Source organism: Mirounga angustirostris, unplaced genomic scaffold (genome assembly GCF_029215605.1).
Source record: "Mirounga angustirostris isolate CCGP_5_RB_7025 unplaced genomic scaffold, mMirAng1.0.hap1 SCAF_10, whole genome shotgun sequence".
In the NCBI taxonomy this organism is placed as follows: domain Eukaryota; kingdom Metazoa; phylum Chordata; class Mammalia; order Carnivora; family Phocidae; genus Mirounga; species Mirounga angustirostris.
The window spans coordinates 113,925,713-113,942,083 of NW_026991718.1; positions in this window are offsets into that span (position 1 = coordinate 113,925,713).

Here is a 16,371-nt window from a genome sequence, read left to right on the forward strand (position 1 = left end):
GCAAGTGTCCTTACTCTGCACTGTCTTCTCCTGACCCAAACCACTCTGCAGGCTTTGGGTCATGTGTCAGTTTTCTGAGTGTAGTTGTGCTGACTCATTGTTCTGCAACACCCATGAGCTCTTCCTATTGATGAGGAGCAAGGGCAAGCTGAGGACAAAGCACAAGCTGGCATCCTGCGACTCCCCCCCCCCCCCTTGGGTGGGAAATGTGTGACATTCCTCCTGGAAACTCCCTACTATCTGAATGTTAATGCTTTGCTAGAGGGAAAAACAACCGTAGCTTGACAATAGCAAGGCCTCCGGGATCCTGAGAGTCTTCTTTAGCATATGAAAGTCTTTTTGGACACCTCCCTTTTTCCTTGCCTCCCCCAACTCCCAAGTATATAATCAGCCATTCCTCACAACCCCTTCCTGCCTGTGTGTCCTGTTCCCTTGCTTTAATAAGATCCCTTTTTTGCACCAAAGACGACATCTCAAGAATTCTTTCTTGTCCTTCAACTCTAGACCTCACCAGCATTCCAAAACTACATCATTATCAATGTCCTTTCTTGCCTCTAATTGATAAGGCAAATCTTACTCTTCTGGGTTAGCCTTAAGCTGTGCTGGTTGAGGACAAACATTCTTTGCCCAAATGATACTGTTCTTGTTCCGCCCATGGTCCCCTTGTCTATGAAATAGATCACATTTTAGGAATGCAGTGATTGCAGCTCAAAGAGTTAAAGAGAAGACACAGTTGGACACTATAAAATTCTAAATGGTAAATTTAACATGACCAAAAATGAGGTATCATTCACAGATTACCCATAAGCTGGGTAAGACTTCTATCAGTGGCCATCATCGATGAAGCACTACCTTTGAGAGTGTCCATGGAAGCCATTAATCACTGGCAGCAGGATGGAGAGGCAGCCCCTCAGTCACAGTGTAACCAGCATTAAATAAATGGTATTAGGAAAATGCAGAAGCTAGATCTATATTGTTTCAGTATAAACAGGGTCTGAAGAGTATGGCATTGTAAGCACTAAGTTGCTGCCTTTTTCTCATAGGGGGAGATATAATATCCCAGAACAGCACATTCGACAGTAAAGAACAGGAAGAGATGGATACCACAAAGAATCTATATGTGTACTGATTGAACAATAAACATAAAGTCATACCCATTATCCCCAGTCTTCTCAATAAATCCCTACAACTCATATGGGCCCAGGAATTTTCTATTTCTAATCAAATTGTTTATATGGGCAGCGCTTCCCAAAACATCTTTGTCAAGGGCCCCGTGTACCCTAGGGATATTCCTGTTCCCATTTCCAGGTAATGGTTTCTTTCTGGAGCTCACATGTGGACCTCACACCCATTCATTCTCCTTCTAGTATTCACACCCCAATTTTCCTCTTGAGAAAACACTCCGCCCCATCATCACTCCACATGGAATCTGATGAAACTGAACTCACCCTCCATTCTGGGGGTGAAACTTCTAACTTAGCACATCTCATTCCTCTGGCCCCAACAGTTGGTTTGTGGATGGGCACATGACCCAGCCAAAGCAAATGAGACATAGTGAGACTTACTTGTGATTCTGGAAAGGAGACTCTGCTTCCTATGGTATGTACAACCTAAGAGTACGTAATAGCTGGATTCGCTACTGCCTTCTTGCTATCACAAAAAGCCTGGAACTCAAGCCAGCAACTGAAGAAGAACAAAATAGGGGTAGAGGGAACTAGGATTTGATGAGCTCATCTGATCTCCTGATCAAGCTGCACCTGAAGCCAAACACACTTGGCCTGTGAGCCAATAACGTATCCTTTTACATAAGCAGTTTTAGTTAGATTTCCTATTACTTGCAGCCAGACTAAACCCAACTGATTATCACATTTGAGAGCAGTTGCCTTTATTGACCATATGCCAGTGGCTTTTCAATCCCATTTTTTTGGCTTCCTAACAAAATGGTATCATGAAATGTCCATTGTCCTCTGCCTGGTTTCTATTCCTGCCTCTTTCCTGCCCTCCAACTGAGACCTCTTGACATCTACTGCAGGCTCAGCCCTTCTCCAGTTACTAAGGGGAAATTCTGCCCTAAATTGAAGAGGTCGATAACTCCAGCCCCAGGACAGACTCAACTGAATCATTCTTTCCCATCCTGTAGCCTAGGTTCCTCACTCATCAAGTTTTAGGGTCTCAGTACAAGTCATGTGCCTGAGATTTTTAAACTGCAATAACCAAATAATCCAATTAACAGATGGGCAGAAAACATGAACAGACATTTCTCTGAAGAAGACATACAGGTGGCCAACAGACACATGAAAAGATGCTCAACATCATCATCAGGGAAGTGCAAATCAAAGCCACTGAGATACCACCTCACACCTGTCAGAATGGCTAAAATAAAAAAAAACAAAACACAAGAAACAAGTGTTGGTGAGGATGTGGAGAAAAAGGAACCCTCGTGCACTGCTGGTGGGAGTGTGAACTGGTGCAGCCACTTTGGAAAACAGTATGGAGGTACCCAAAAATTTAAAAATAGAATTACCATATGACCCAGTAATCACACTGCTGGGTATTTACCCAAAGAATAGAAAAACACTAATTCGAAAAGATATGCATCCCTATGTTTATTGCAGCATTATTTACAATAGCCAGATTATGGAAGCAGCCCCTGTCCTTCGATAGATGAATGGATAAAGACGTGGTATAAAATAGGGTGCCTGGGTGGCTCAGCTGGTTAAGCGTCTGCCTTTGGCTCAGGTCATGATCCCAGGGTCCTGGAATCAAGTCCTGCACTGGGCTCCCTGCTCAGCAGGGAGTCTGCTGCGCCGTCTGCCCTTCCCCCCATTCATGCTCATGCTTGCTCGTTCCCTCACAAAAATAAATAAAACATCTTAAAAAAAAAAAGATGTGGTATATATACGCAATGGAATATTATCCAGCAATAAAAAAATGAAATCTTGCCATTTGCAACAAAATGGAATGATCTAGACATAGATTAGAGAGTATAATGCTAAGTGAAATAAGTTGGTCAGAGATACGGTATGATTTCACTCATGGAAATTAAGAAACAAAACAAATGAACAAAGAAAAAAAAGAAACTAAAAAACAGACTCTTAACTATAGTGAACAAACAGGGGAGGTGGGGGGGAATGGGTGATATAGGTGACAAGGACTAGAGAGTACATTTATCTGGATGCGCACTGAGCAGTGTGTGGAGTTGTTGAATCACTACGTTGTACCTGAAACATAACACTGTATGTTAACTACACTGGAATTAAAATTAAAAAAAAAAAAAGTGTTGGGAGAAAAAACCCACCAACCTGGGAATCTGTACCTGCTAAACTATCCTTCACAACAAACAGAGAAATAAGCCAAAATTGAAGAAATGTGTTGCCAGTCTCCATGTCTTGCAAGAAGTTCTTTAGAGAATGGCAATGATACAGGTCAGAAACTCAAGTCTACATAAAGGAAAAGCTTTTAGGAAGGAATAAGTGAAAGTAAAATTTAAAAATGGTCTTTTTTGGGTGCCTGGGTGGCTAGTCGGTTGGGTGTCCACCTTCGGCTCAGATCATGATCCCAGGGTCCTGGGTGTGAGTCCTGTGTTGGGCTCCCTGCCCAGCAGGGAGCCTGCTTCTCCCTCTCCCACTTCCCCTGCTTGTGCTCTCTCTGTCAAATAAATAAATAAAATCTTTTTTAAATAATGGTCTTTTTCTTCTTCTTTTTTTTTAAAGATTTTATTTATTTATTTATTTATTTTTTAAGATTTTATTTATTTATTTGAGAGAGAGAATGAGATATAGAGAGCACGAGAGGGAAGAGGGTCAGAGGGAGAAGCAGACTCCCCGCTGAGCAAGGAGCCCGATGCGGGACTCGATCCTGGGACTCCAGGATCATGACCTGAGCCGAAGGCAGTTGCTTAACCAACTGAGCCACCCAGGCGCCCTTTATTTATTTATTTGAGACAGAGAGAATGAGAGAGACAGAGAGCACATGAGAGGGGGGAGGGTCAGAGGGAGAAGCAGGCTCCCTGCCGAGCAGGGAGCCCGATGCGGGGCTCGATCCCAGGACTCCAGGATCATGACCTGAGCCGAAGGCAGTCGCTTAACCAACTGAGCCACCCAGGCGCCCCTTTTTCTTATTCTTAATAAATAAAAAATCAACTGGAATAACCAGAATGACCTACGTTGCCAGCTTGAGGCCACAAATAAAGCCACTGTTTTTCAATTTTCCACTCATTCAAATCCTCACATGCCTTTATTTGTACAAGGGCCCAAATCTCCCTCTTTAGGCTTCCCCTGATTCCCCCATTTTCAAAGCTCAGGGGATAATTTGGGTTTAGAGCGTCAGTACAGTTCCACTGCCACCAGCAGAGAGAACTAGGAAGTCAGATCAGCTCACTCCATTGCATCACCATGTCGCTGTTGAAGCCTGGTCTCTGTAGCCCCATGGATGTTCATCCATCACTGATGGCTCTCCTTCCTGGGCTCCTGCTCAGGTCTCAGTAGTGCCCCCTTTGGGCTCCTTCAAAGCACTTGTCACGATTTTAATTACATACCTGTTTCTTTACCTGCTGATTGTCTGACTCCCCCGCCAGTATGTAAGTTCCATGGGTGCTGCCGTTTCCACATCTGCTTTATTTACCACCGCTGTTTTGGAGCAGAATTGGTCCTTAACAAGTATTGCTAACATCAGTGTAAGAATGAAGAAATGTGTACATGCATGAATGAATAAATGAATTAAAGCTTCTGAAGCAATGGAGAGACGAGAGAAGGTGGTTCTCCAGAGATGGAATATGGACCCATCCCTTCAGAGAGATTCTGAATCCTCACTGCAGTAGTCCAGCCCATAATCTCCCACAAGGCATTGCAGAAGGCAGAGAAATAAACTCTTTGCCATTCTTTCCCAGTGGTAATAGGATGCAAGGGGAAGTTCTCACTGTGGCAGTTTAAAAATATAGCCCCCGGATTTTTTTATATTCTTTTTAGCAAATAGTGGGATCTATATCCCCTCTCGTGGTCTGGGCTCTGAATGCTGGACCAGTGGTAGAAATGAAGTACCAGGGGCGCCTGGGTGGCTCAGTCGTTAAGTGTCTGCCTTCAGCTCAGGTCATGACCCCAGGGTCCTGGGATCGAGCCCCACATTGGGCTCCCTGCTCGGCGGGGAGCCTGCTTCTCCCTCTCCCTCTCCCACTCCCCCTGCTTGTGTTCCCTCTTTCGCTGTGTCTGTCAAATAAATAAATCTTAAAAAAAAGAAAAGAAAAGAAAAAGAAATGAAGTACCAGTTTCCAGGCACAGGCTTTAAGAAACTGTCAGTTTCCACTTCCTGTCTCTTGGAACTTTCATTCATGAAACGGGTCGCCATGCTGTGAGGAAGCCCAGGCAGCTTTGAGAAGAGGTCCACATGGAGAGGAACTGACAGCCAGCACCAACCCACCTGCTGTGTGGGTGAGCCATCCTGGAAATGGATTCACCAGACTCGGTGGAGCTGTCCTAGCTGACGTCGCATAAGCAGAGATGAGCTGTGCCTCCTGAACCCTGCCCAAATTGTAGGCTCATGAGAAAAATAAGTGATTTCTATCTTAAGCGACTAAATTTTGAGTGTTTGGTTATGCAACAGTTAGAACTGGGACACTCATAAAACTTCAGCTTCTACTCTTCCATAATCTAGTTTGACTCAGTTTCCCTGTTCCACATGCCATGTCCCCTTTGGGGCCTGCATTCTTGACAGGCAGCTTACATCCAATCCCATCTATGGCATGGGGTGGGGGGCTCCTACTGCCCCCTATGTCTCCAGTCCTGCAGGAAGATTGCTTAGCCTGTGGAAACCCCACCCACCTGGCCTCTCTAGCAGCCCATGCTAAGACCTTGAATGTTTCATGGTAGACTGGCGTTGGAGTTTAGGAATGAAATGTCAGTGTCCTTTCAAGCCAGTTCCAAGCCCTTTTATTCCCATGGCTGTATTTGTGAACACCTTAGCAGAACTTAGCAGAGGTTGTTTATCTGTTGGGGAAGCTGGGTGCCATGTCCAGTCACAGCATTCCTTGTTGTGCCCTGTCACTCGGTGTGGATACAGACTCTAGACTCAGGGGAAGCATCTCTGAACCCTCTAAATGGTTCTGAAACATGTTTAGATGCTGTTTAGCCGCTTGGATGGGCTAGTGTCTGCCTCATTAATCTGACAAACTGTTGGAAACAACTTGCTTGCTTCCCTCTCCCTGGTATTGGGCACCAGCAGCCTCCTCACCTTGAGGACACTTTAAATTTTAGGAGGCCAAAGGAGCCTGGCTTTGGAGCTAGACAGACATGAATTCAAATTCCAGCTTCATGATGTGAATCTCTCACATTCCTGTGATCTTGGGCAGGGAATGTCACGTCCCTGATGCCAGGTTTTCACATCTGCTCATAGGGATAATGCCAACTTGAGATTGTAGTTACAAGCAGTCAATGAGGTAAGGCACACAATCTACATTTTATTTTTAAAAATTATTATTTTTTAATGTTTTATTTATTTTTAGAGAGTGAGAACACACAGGCAGTGGGGAGGGGCAGAGGGAGAGGGAGAGAGAGAGAATCTTAAACAGACTCCACGCTCAGCACGGAGCCCAATGCAGGGCTCAATCTCAGGACCCTGAGATCATGACCTGAACTGAAATCAAGAGTCAGGTGCTTAACCAACTGAGCCACCCAGGTGCCCCACCAATCTACATTTTAACTGGGTCTGCCAGCCCTCTGAGAGTGACCCAAGATGGATTCAAATCTCCCACTTGACCTTTTATGCAAATTAATACCTAATAAGGGCTTAGAACAATGCCTGTGAGAAAGTGCTAGAGAAAGTCCTGTGAATTTTTTTTTTTTTAAGATTTTATTTATTTGAGAGGGAGAATGAGAGAGAGAGCACATGAGAGGGGGGAGGGTCAGAGGGAGAAGCAGACTCCCTGCCGTGCAGGGAGCCCGATGCGGGACTCGATCCAGGGACTCCAGGATCATGACCTGAGCCGAAGGCAGTCGCTTAACTAACTGAGCCACCCAGGCGCCCAGTCCTGTGAATTTTATGCATTGCTTTTGTGCACCTGACTCCAGGCTTCGGGTAAGTCTGTTTGGAAAGATAGTGAGGTTCAGGGGTTAAAGGGTGGACTCTGGGCACAAACTTCCTGTGTTTGAATCTTGGCTCCAGTACTTGCTCCAGGTGTGATCTTGAGTGAGTTAACCTCTCTGGGCCTCAATTTCCTCATCTATAAAATGAAGATGGTAATAACACCTGTCTTTTAAGGTTGGTATAAAGATGGGGTGAGTCACTGTATATAAAGCACCCAGAACAGACATAGAGCTATGTAATGTTAGCTATTATGATTCTGCACTATGTTTATCACATGTGAAATCTTACTCCTTCCTTAATTCCCACACATAAATTCCCACTCAAAAAAATTTTTTTTAATTTTTTTTTTTTTAGATTTTATTTATTTATTTGAGAGAGAGAGACAGAGATAGTGAGAGAGAGCACAAGTGGGGAGGAGAGGGAGAAACAGGCTCCCCACTGAGCAAGGAGCCTGATGTGGGACTCGATCCCATGACCCTGGGATCATGACCTGAGCTGAAGGCAGACGCTTAACCAACTAAGCCACCCAGACGTCCTCAAAAAAATTTTTGTGTGTATAGTTTCAGGACTTAAAAAAGCATTTGGATGCAATGGGTAGAGTTAATTTTCTTTCATTTTTAATAAGATTTATTTATTTAGGGGTGCCTGGGTGGCTTAGTCAGTTAAGTGTCTCCTCCCTCTCCCCCTCTGCTGCCCACCCCCCATCCACCCGCGCCTGCTCATGCTCTCCCTCTCCCTCTTGCTCTGCACTCTCTCTCCAATAAATAAATAAAATCTTTAAAAAAAAAGGGTTATTTATTTTTAGAGAGCATGTGCTTGCATGCACATGGTGGGGGAGGGGCAAAGGGCGAGGGATAGACTTCTCACTGAGTGCTGGGCCCAACTTGGGGCTCCATCCCAGGACCCTGAAGTCATGACCTGAGCTGAAATTAAGAGTCAGATGCTCAACCAACTGAGTCACCCAGGCGCCCCTAGAGTTAATTTTCTAAATGACTGGGAGAACATATGCCAAGATATGCATGCATATCTAGCCTGATCATAGACACTGGAAAATCAGCAAAACAAGAATAGTTTTTTTCACCACTCATGTAATTGATAAGAGCAGCTTACCATTGGTATCAATGCCTGTAACAATTACACATGTAACCCAGATGTACCCTAGAGTCTCTCACCATGGGTGATCTCAGTAAAATTGACTTGATTCCAGGTCCACAGTCTATAGGTTCACAGAGCTCTCTCCAAGAGTCTGGAGACTCCAAGGGGCTCACATGCTCAGTAACATCTGTCTCTGGGGGCCTGGTTTTGGCATGAATCTCTGTGACCCAGATGTGAAACTCAGCCACACACACAGACAAATAACCACCCAAATCGCAGAAAGCATTCATGGGTATAATTAGATTTTTTTTCCCAGTTGGTAAAAAATTTTAAATACACAAAAGAACAGAACATAATCTAACAAACACCATGCCCTCCAACTCTCAGAATTTAATTATATCATTTTATCATCTGCTTCATTTTATATTTGCTGTTTTTCAACTAGTAGGGTTAAAAGTGAAATCTTCTCTGTACACTTCCCTCCCCAGGGAATTTTACCATCAGGAATTTGGTGTCTGTCCTTCCAAATCTTGTTTTTATAATTTTACTGCATATAATATATCCATAAATGCTCGTAACACTGTTTTGCGCGGACTTAAAATGCACAAAAGGGGCACCTGGCTGACTCAGTTGGTAGACATGCGACTCTTGATCTCAGGGTTGTAAATTCGAGCCCCGTGTTGGGTGTAGCAATCACTTAAAAATAAAATCTTTAAAGAAATTAAAAATAAGTAAATGCACAAAAATGGTATCGTATTTTATTCTCTGGAACTTGCTTTTTACATAATGTGTTTTGAGATCTATCTTTGATGATATGATATATATATATAGACATTAATTCATTCATATTAACTGTTATAGAGTATTTTATCTTAGGAATATTTTAAAATTCCTCTATCTAAAGTTCTGCTTGTAGACAATTGAGGTTTTTCCAAATTTCCTCTATGCAGGAAATTTGGAAAATTCTGCTCTTTGCAGACAATGCTGCAAAGAGCAAACATTCTGTGCATGTTTCCTGGTGCACATTAGCAAGAGTTTCTCTATAAAAACTTAGAAGTGGAATTGCCAGGTGAGAGGGCATGTGCATTTTGTACCTCACTAGATACATACTACCAAACTGCTCTGCGGTTATACTTCTACCAGCAGAGTGGGAGTGTTCCTGTATTGTAAGAAGATTTTCCTGAAGATTGGATGGGATGCAAATAAACAGAGAAGTGATTACATCAAAGAAATGCAAAAAAGTTCAAAATAACTCTTAGGTTCATCTCTGCTTAATTGTTTTTCTGTCTCATCTCCATGCGTATAGTTACCAGCCCCTTGGGGGATTCCACCTGCTGTTTTAACCCTATTGTTCCTAGTCTCAAACCATCTTGCTCACAACTTTCTCCTCCTTATCTACTTTCCAGTGCCTTCACTTCCAGTCCCATCTCTCTACTTCCATTACTGGGGCAAAAAAATAAGTTCTTCCCGGGGTACCTGGCTGGCTCAGTTGGTGGAGCGTGCAACTTTTGGTCTTGGGGTTGTGAGTTCAAGCCCCATGTTGGGCATGGAGATTAGTTAAAAAAAAAAAAGTTCTGCCCATATTCTCTTGGAAGGCTGTTTCATCATCCCTTGTGTTGCTTGTGGCCAGAGGCTCCTGCCTCCACAAATTTATTTTCTATCTTATCAAGGTGGCTAAAAGGTTCTGGTACCAATTCCAATGTTGGGAGGGAGTTCCCTGCACCAATAACCAATTCTCAGGACCCAGTTGAGTGTGTGCCTGGGTTCTGACACCATCTACCGAGAGAGAGCATCAGAGTCCCCAGGCTGAGGGTTCAGTCCTACAAGGCTGCTCCCACCCCCGATTCAGCCCCCAGACACAAGCCTAGGGCCCCCATGCTTCTGACCGACTGGCTGTAAATCAGAGGTTCTCATGACCTCCTCCTCAGGTTTGATTAATTTGCTAGAGCAGCTGGGAGAAGGAAAAGAAACGTTTTATTTACTAGATCACTGGTTTATTATAAAAGGATCTAACTCAGGAACAGCCAAGTGGAAGAGACGCACAGGGCAAGGTATGGGGAAAGGGGCACGGAGCTCCCATATCCTCTCCAGGTGAGCTGCTTTCCCCAGTCTCCATGTGTTCACTAATCTGGAAGCTCTCTGCACTCCATCCTTTTGGGTTTTTATGGAGGCTACATTACCAAGGTATGTTGGATGAAATCATTGGCCATTGATGATGGAACTAAGTCTCCAGCTTTTCTTCCCTGTCAGAAGGTTAGGGGGTGGGACTGGCTCCATTGGCAGCCAGCCCCCATTCTTTTTTTTTTTTTTTTAAGATTTTATTTATTTATTTGATAGAGACACAGCAAGAGAGGGAACACAAGCAGGGGGAGTGAGGGAGGGAGAAGCAGGCTTCCTGTTGAGCAGGGAGCCCGATGCGGGGCTTGATCCCAGGACCCCGGGATCATGACCTGAGCCACCCAGGCGCCCCCCAGCCCCCATTCTTAGAGGCTTTCCTAAGGTCATTTCATTAACATAACAAAAGACAGTTTTATCACTCTCAATACTTAGGAAACTTCAAAGTATTGGGGAGCTGTGAGGCAGAAATGGGGATAAAAATTAAATCTTTCTTTTTTTTTTTTTTGAAGATTTTATTTATTTATTTGACAGAGAGAGACACAGCGAGAGCAGGAACACAAGCAGGGGGAGTGGGAGAGGGAGAAGCAGGCTTCCCGCCGAGCAGGGAGCCCGATGCGGGGCTCGATCCCAGGACCCTGGGATCATGACCTGAGCCGAAGGCAGATGCTTAACGACTGAGCCGCCCAGGCACCCCTAAATATATATTTCTTATAACAAGTCACAATATCACAGGTGGCTTCTCAAACAGTTCTCTCTTGTATCATTTAGGAATTGCTACATAACAAACTCCCCCCAGACTTAACTGACTTAAAACAACTATTTGTTTATTTATTTATTATTTTTAAAACGAAAGACTTTTTTTTATTAACATAGAATGTATTATTTGTTTCAGGAGTACAGGTCTGTGATTCGTCAGTCTTACACAATTCACAGCACTCACCATAGCACATACCCTCCCCAAAGTCCATCACCCAGCCACCCCATCCCTCCCACCGCCCTCCACTCCAGCAACCCTCAGTTTGTTTCCTGGGATTAAGAGTCTCTTATGGTTTGTCTCCCTCTCTGGTTTCGTCTTGTTCCATTTTTCCCTCCCTTCCCCTATGATCCTCTGTCTTGTTTCTCAAATTCCTCATGTCAGTGAGATCATATGATAATTGTCTTTCTCTGATTGACTTATTTCACTTAGCGTAATCCCTTCTAGTTCCATCCACGTTGTCATTGCAAATGGCAAGATTTCATTTTTTTGATGGCTGTGTAATATTCCATTACACACACACACACACACACACCACATCTTCTTTATCCATTCATCTGTTGATGGACATCTAGGCTCTTTCCATAGTTTGGCTATTGTGGACATTGCTGCTATAAACACTGGGCTGGAGGTGCCCCTTTGGATCACTACATTTGTATCTTTGGGGTAAATACCCAGTAGTGCAATTGCTGGGTCATAGGGTACCTCTATTTTCAACTTTTTGAGGAACCTCCATACTGTTTTCCAGAGTAGCTGCACCAGCTTGCATTCCCACCAACAGTGTAGGAGGGTTCCCCTTTCTCTGCATCCTCGCCAACATCTGTCGTTTCCTGACTTAAAACAACTATTTATTAGGTCTCTGCTCAGCAGTTTGGGATGGGCTTAGCTAGGTAGTATTCTGTTCTTGTCTGTTCATTCATGCATTGTGGTCAGGTGGTGGCTCTCCTTCTGGGGGGTGGTTGGCTGACAGCTGGGGAGCAGCAGTGACTTGGCCACTTGTCTTGCACACTCCAGCAGGCTGGCTTGGGCTTGTTTTCATGGTGGTGACAGGGCTCCAGGAGTGAGAGTAGAAACATGCAAGATCTCTGGAGGCTCAGGCTCAGAACTGGTACAATATTACCTCTGCCTCATTCAACACAGCGGGTCACAAGGCCAGTCTAGATTCAAGGAGTGGAGAAGTAGAATCTCTTGGTTGGAGAAGCTGCAAAGTCACATTCCAATTGGCATGGATGGGGGTGGGGACAGGTTGGATTCTCTGGAAAGCCGACTCTGAGATATAGACATGCAGGAGGTTGGTTGGGATTTGTTCTTGGGATCACCTGTGGAAGAGAGAGGAAGGGACAGGATAGAGCAGAGGGAGAACTCTGAGCTACCAATGTCAGAACAAAGGCTTCAAATGACTGCGTGGGAAACTCTGAAGCTGGGACAGGTCTTCAAAGTTGTCCTGAGCTGGGATAAGAGGACTGTTCTCAAGTTGATCAATCCTTGTATGTAGACTGCCTCAAAAAGACAGCAGCCAGGAAATTGCCAAAGAAGTCTTTCTTTCTTTCTTCCTTCTTTTCTTTCTTCCTTCTTTTCTTTCTTTCTTTCTTTCTTTCTTTCTTCCTTTCTTCCTTTCTTCCTTTCTTCCTTCCTTCCTTCCTTCCTTCCTTTCTCTCTTTCTCTCTTTCTCTCTTTCTCTCTTTCTCTCTTTCTTTCTTTCTTTCTTTCTTTCTTTCTTTCTTTCTTTCTTTCTTTCTGGATTTTATTTATTTATTTGAGAGAGAGAGAAGGAGAGAGAGAGAGCACAAGCAGGTGAAACAGCAGAGGGAGTAGGAGAAGGAGGGCCCCTGCTGAACAGGGACCCTGATGTGGGGCTGGATCCCAGGACCCTGGGATCATGACCTGAGCCCAAGGCAGACGCTTAAGTGACTGAGCCACCCAGGCACCCCAGGAAGCCTTTCATCTAGAGGTCATCTGCTTACAGCACTTCCAGCAGCTGGTGGAATAAGTCCTTCATTCCTCAGGGCAGGAATGTCTGTGAGGAATGTCAGAGTCCACAACACTACTACATCTCCCCAAGAATTGTGATGCTATTTTTTTTTTTTTTTTTTAGTAAAACTCTACACCCAATGTGGGGCTTGAACTCATGACCCCAAGATCAAGAATCAAATGCTCTACTGATTGAGCCAGCCAGGTGCCCCTGTGATGCTAATTTTTGTGATATGAAGCTGGTGTCCATCTTGTCAGTTCAGAGTCCTATCACCCCTAGGCACAGCAGGACTGGCCAGGGAACACATAGACCTAGGCTCAAAGGGTGGGAGTGCTTGCTTATCATTCAAAGGAAACTGTCGGACAAGTAGTTAATCAGCACTAATGAAATCTCTAACATACAAAACAAAGATTTTCTCAGATTCCAAGTCTCTTGAGGTGGAATAGACTTCTGGAGCACCAGACAAACAGCACTAGAAATTGTTAAGTAATATCTAAGGTTAACATAACCTTGCGGGCCTCCAGTCAACAGCATCCACCTTCTCGGGAAACCCCTGCCCCAGATTTTGCCCTTGAAACCTTCACTTGCAAGCCATCAGGGAGTTCAGGACTTTTGAGCATTATAATGCTCCCTGTTCTCCTAGGTGGCGCCACACCAATAAATTCCCTATCTTTGTTCACTGCAAAAGCTCCGTATCAGTTTTTATGGGCTTACTGCACATCGGGTGGACAAACTCTGGTTTGGTTCAGTTACAATTGTCACTTGTTATATATGTATACATTGAACATTTGTAAGCACTTACTGGGTGTGTTTCATAAACTATGCATAGATTTTATATGAACGCATTGCTAAAGGTCACTCCTTTGAGCTCAGTCTTCATAGTTTCATTGCTCATTCATCTAAGTCACCCACTGAAAACTTAAAGAATGAGGAGAAACTTTGCTTTTTCCTCCAGAAATCTAGACAACAGCAATTTCAAACCATTGCTGGCCACGGAGTCACCAAACTGCGGTTAAGGTAGAGATGTGATGTCGTTCTTTGCAGTAGGAGGAGAGAGAAAGTCTAAGGTCTTGGTCATGGAGAGATGGTCACTCAGAGGGGCATGAGGGAAGCCAGGATGGGAATTTGGCTGGAGGATCAAGCTGTGAGAGGAAAAAGAGAATTAGTGAGGCACTAAAGGATAAAGGATAAAGAAACAGTCCCATCAGGGCAGCTCTTGAGATCTGGGCAGACATTTTATGCCTTGAAAAGGCAAGTTGCTGTTATGGCAGAATTCCAGTGGAGTCACCAAATCAGAATTTAGAGAGCTGGATGGAGAACTGTTTCCACCGACAGCAAAGGAAAATCTCTGGGAGCACATAGAGAAGACTGCTTTTTGGAAACAAAGGCATTGAGCTTTATATGGAGATTGACATAGGGACAAATTTATGGGGCAGCCGGAAAGGAGGAAATTACAGGAGAAGTGGTCAGCAGAAACCACGAAATGTCAGGGCCCTCAATTTACAGTGGAGAAACCAGTTCAGATTGATTAAATGATGGGACTGAGATCACACCACGCCTGCTGGCCATTCTGTTTAGCTTTCCAGATCTACCTTTAACCCTCCTCTTCCTGGGGCTCACCTCTATGGATTATGTCAACAGGATCCTTTATTCTCTGACTTCCTGTTTGGTTTGCCCAATGGGAGACACCTGCGGGAGACTGGAGGATGGAAGGAAGGAGAAATGAGGATGTTTATTGCCCCAGCTCCCTTTGCACTGGGGCCATAGACTGGGGCCATTTTATAAGACCCTCTTCTACAACTCCAGTTCTTTTCACATCCCCATAAGTATCCCCTCTCCTTGCCCCTTCAAGCCTGGAGTCCCAATGCCCCCCAACCGTTGTGATCTCTGGGGTGCTTCCTCATCCCTCACTGATTTTTCTTGACCCTTCTTGCACCTTTATAAAGTCTTTTTTCTCTTTATTCCATTTGAGTGTGCTCTTTCCTAAGGCAACCTTGAATTGAGAGCTAGCTAGTTTAAAAGTATTCATTTATAGTTGCCCCTTTTGGCTGCCCAGACTCAGAAACCCATACTTGTCCCTGGAGAATTTCCCACCATATGAGTCTTTTTTTATTTTTTTTAAAAGATTTTTATTTATTTATTTGACAGAGAGAGACACAGTGAGAGAGGGAACACAAGCAGGGGGAGTGGAAGAGGGAGAAGCAGGCCTCCCGCCGAGCAGGGAGCCCTATGCGGGGCTCGATCCCAGGACCCTGGGATCATGACCTGAGCCGAAGGCAGACGCCTAACGACTGAGCCACCCAGGTGCCCCCCCACCATATGAGTCTTAGTGGGAAGTAGAACTCACTTCCCAATGTAGAATGTGGAAGTGCTAGCTCTTTGCTTTTCAGCCTCCCTTGAAACTAGGGTTTGGGCATGCAACCTAGGCTGGGGCAGTCAGGGGTGTACGCATTAGATTTTGAAAGAGGGGCCAGTGAGTCAAAGACACAGGGACAGTGGAGAGGCCCAGTCTGGTGATGGTGGCCATCGAGGCAACAGTATTCCGTCTCTGGGGCAGCCCAGGCCGTAGGAGCAGTGGCAGTCCCTAGTGTCAGGTGTGGAGCTTGAGCAGGGTCCAATGGGCAGCCTGAAGGGTCTGGTACTCTAGTGGGGGCAGCAGGGTCCGCACCAGACTAGCCTATGCCTCTCCCACCGTGGTAGCGGGGTCGGGTTCTCTAGCCTTCCCCGCGATGCTGAAAGCTTCCCAGTATCTTTTCCACTGATTTTTTTCTGCATAAATCCACGAGAATCAGTTTCTGTTGCTTGCATTTATGAATCCCAACTGGTGGGGGTTTCCTCGGAACCCAAGTGGGGAGCACCTCCAGGCCTCACAAGGAACCAGAAAACAGCCAGGGGTCACGGCAGCTGCTCCCTGGCTTCCCGAGCTGGTGCTTCAGTTCTCCCTCTCCCTCTCTGTGCCTCTGCGTTTTTCTCCAGCTGTGGCTTGGTCCTAATTCATGAGAAGGCAGTCTAGTCTGTTGATTGGGAAGCACCCACTCGGACGTCAGAATGCTTGGATTTGAATCCCAGATGTGTAGCTCACTGTGAGGCTTTGGTCTAGTTACTGCACCTCGTTCCTCATCCGTACAATGATCATGGCAGGGTCTTCTTGTTTTTACTTATTTATTTTCATTTTTAAAGATTTTATTTATTTATTTGACAGAGAGAGAGAGAGAGAGCACAAGCGGGGGGCGGGGGTGGGGGGCAGGCAGAGGGAGAAGCAGGCTGCCCGCGGAGCAGGGAGCCTGATGCGGGGCTCGATCCCAGGACCCCGGGATCATGACCTGAGCCGAAGGCAGACGCTTCACCGCCTGAG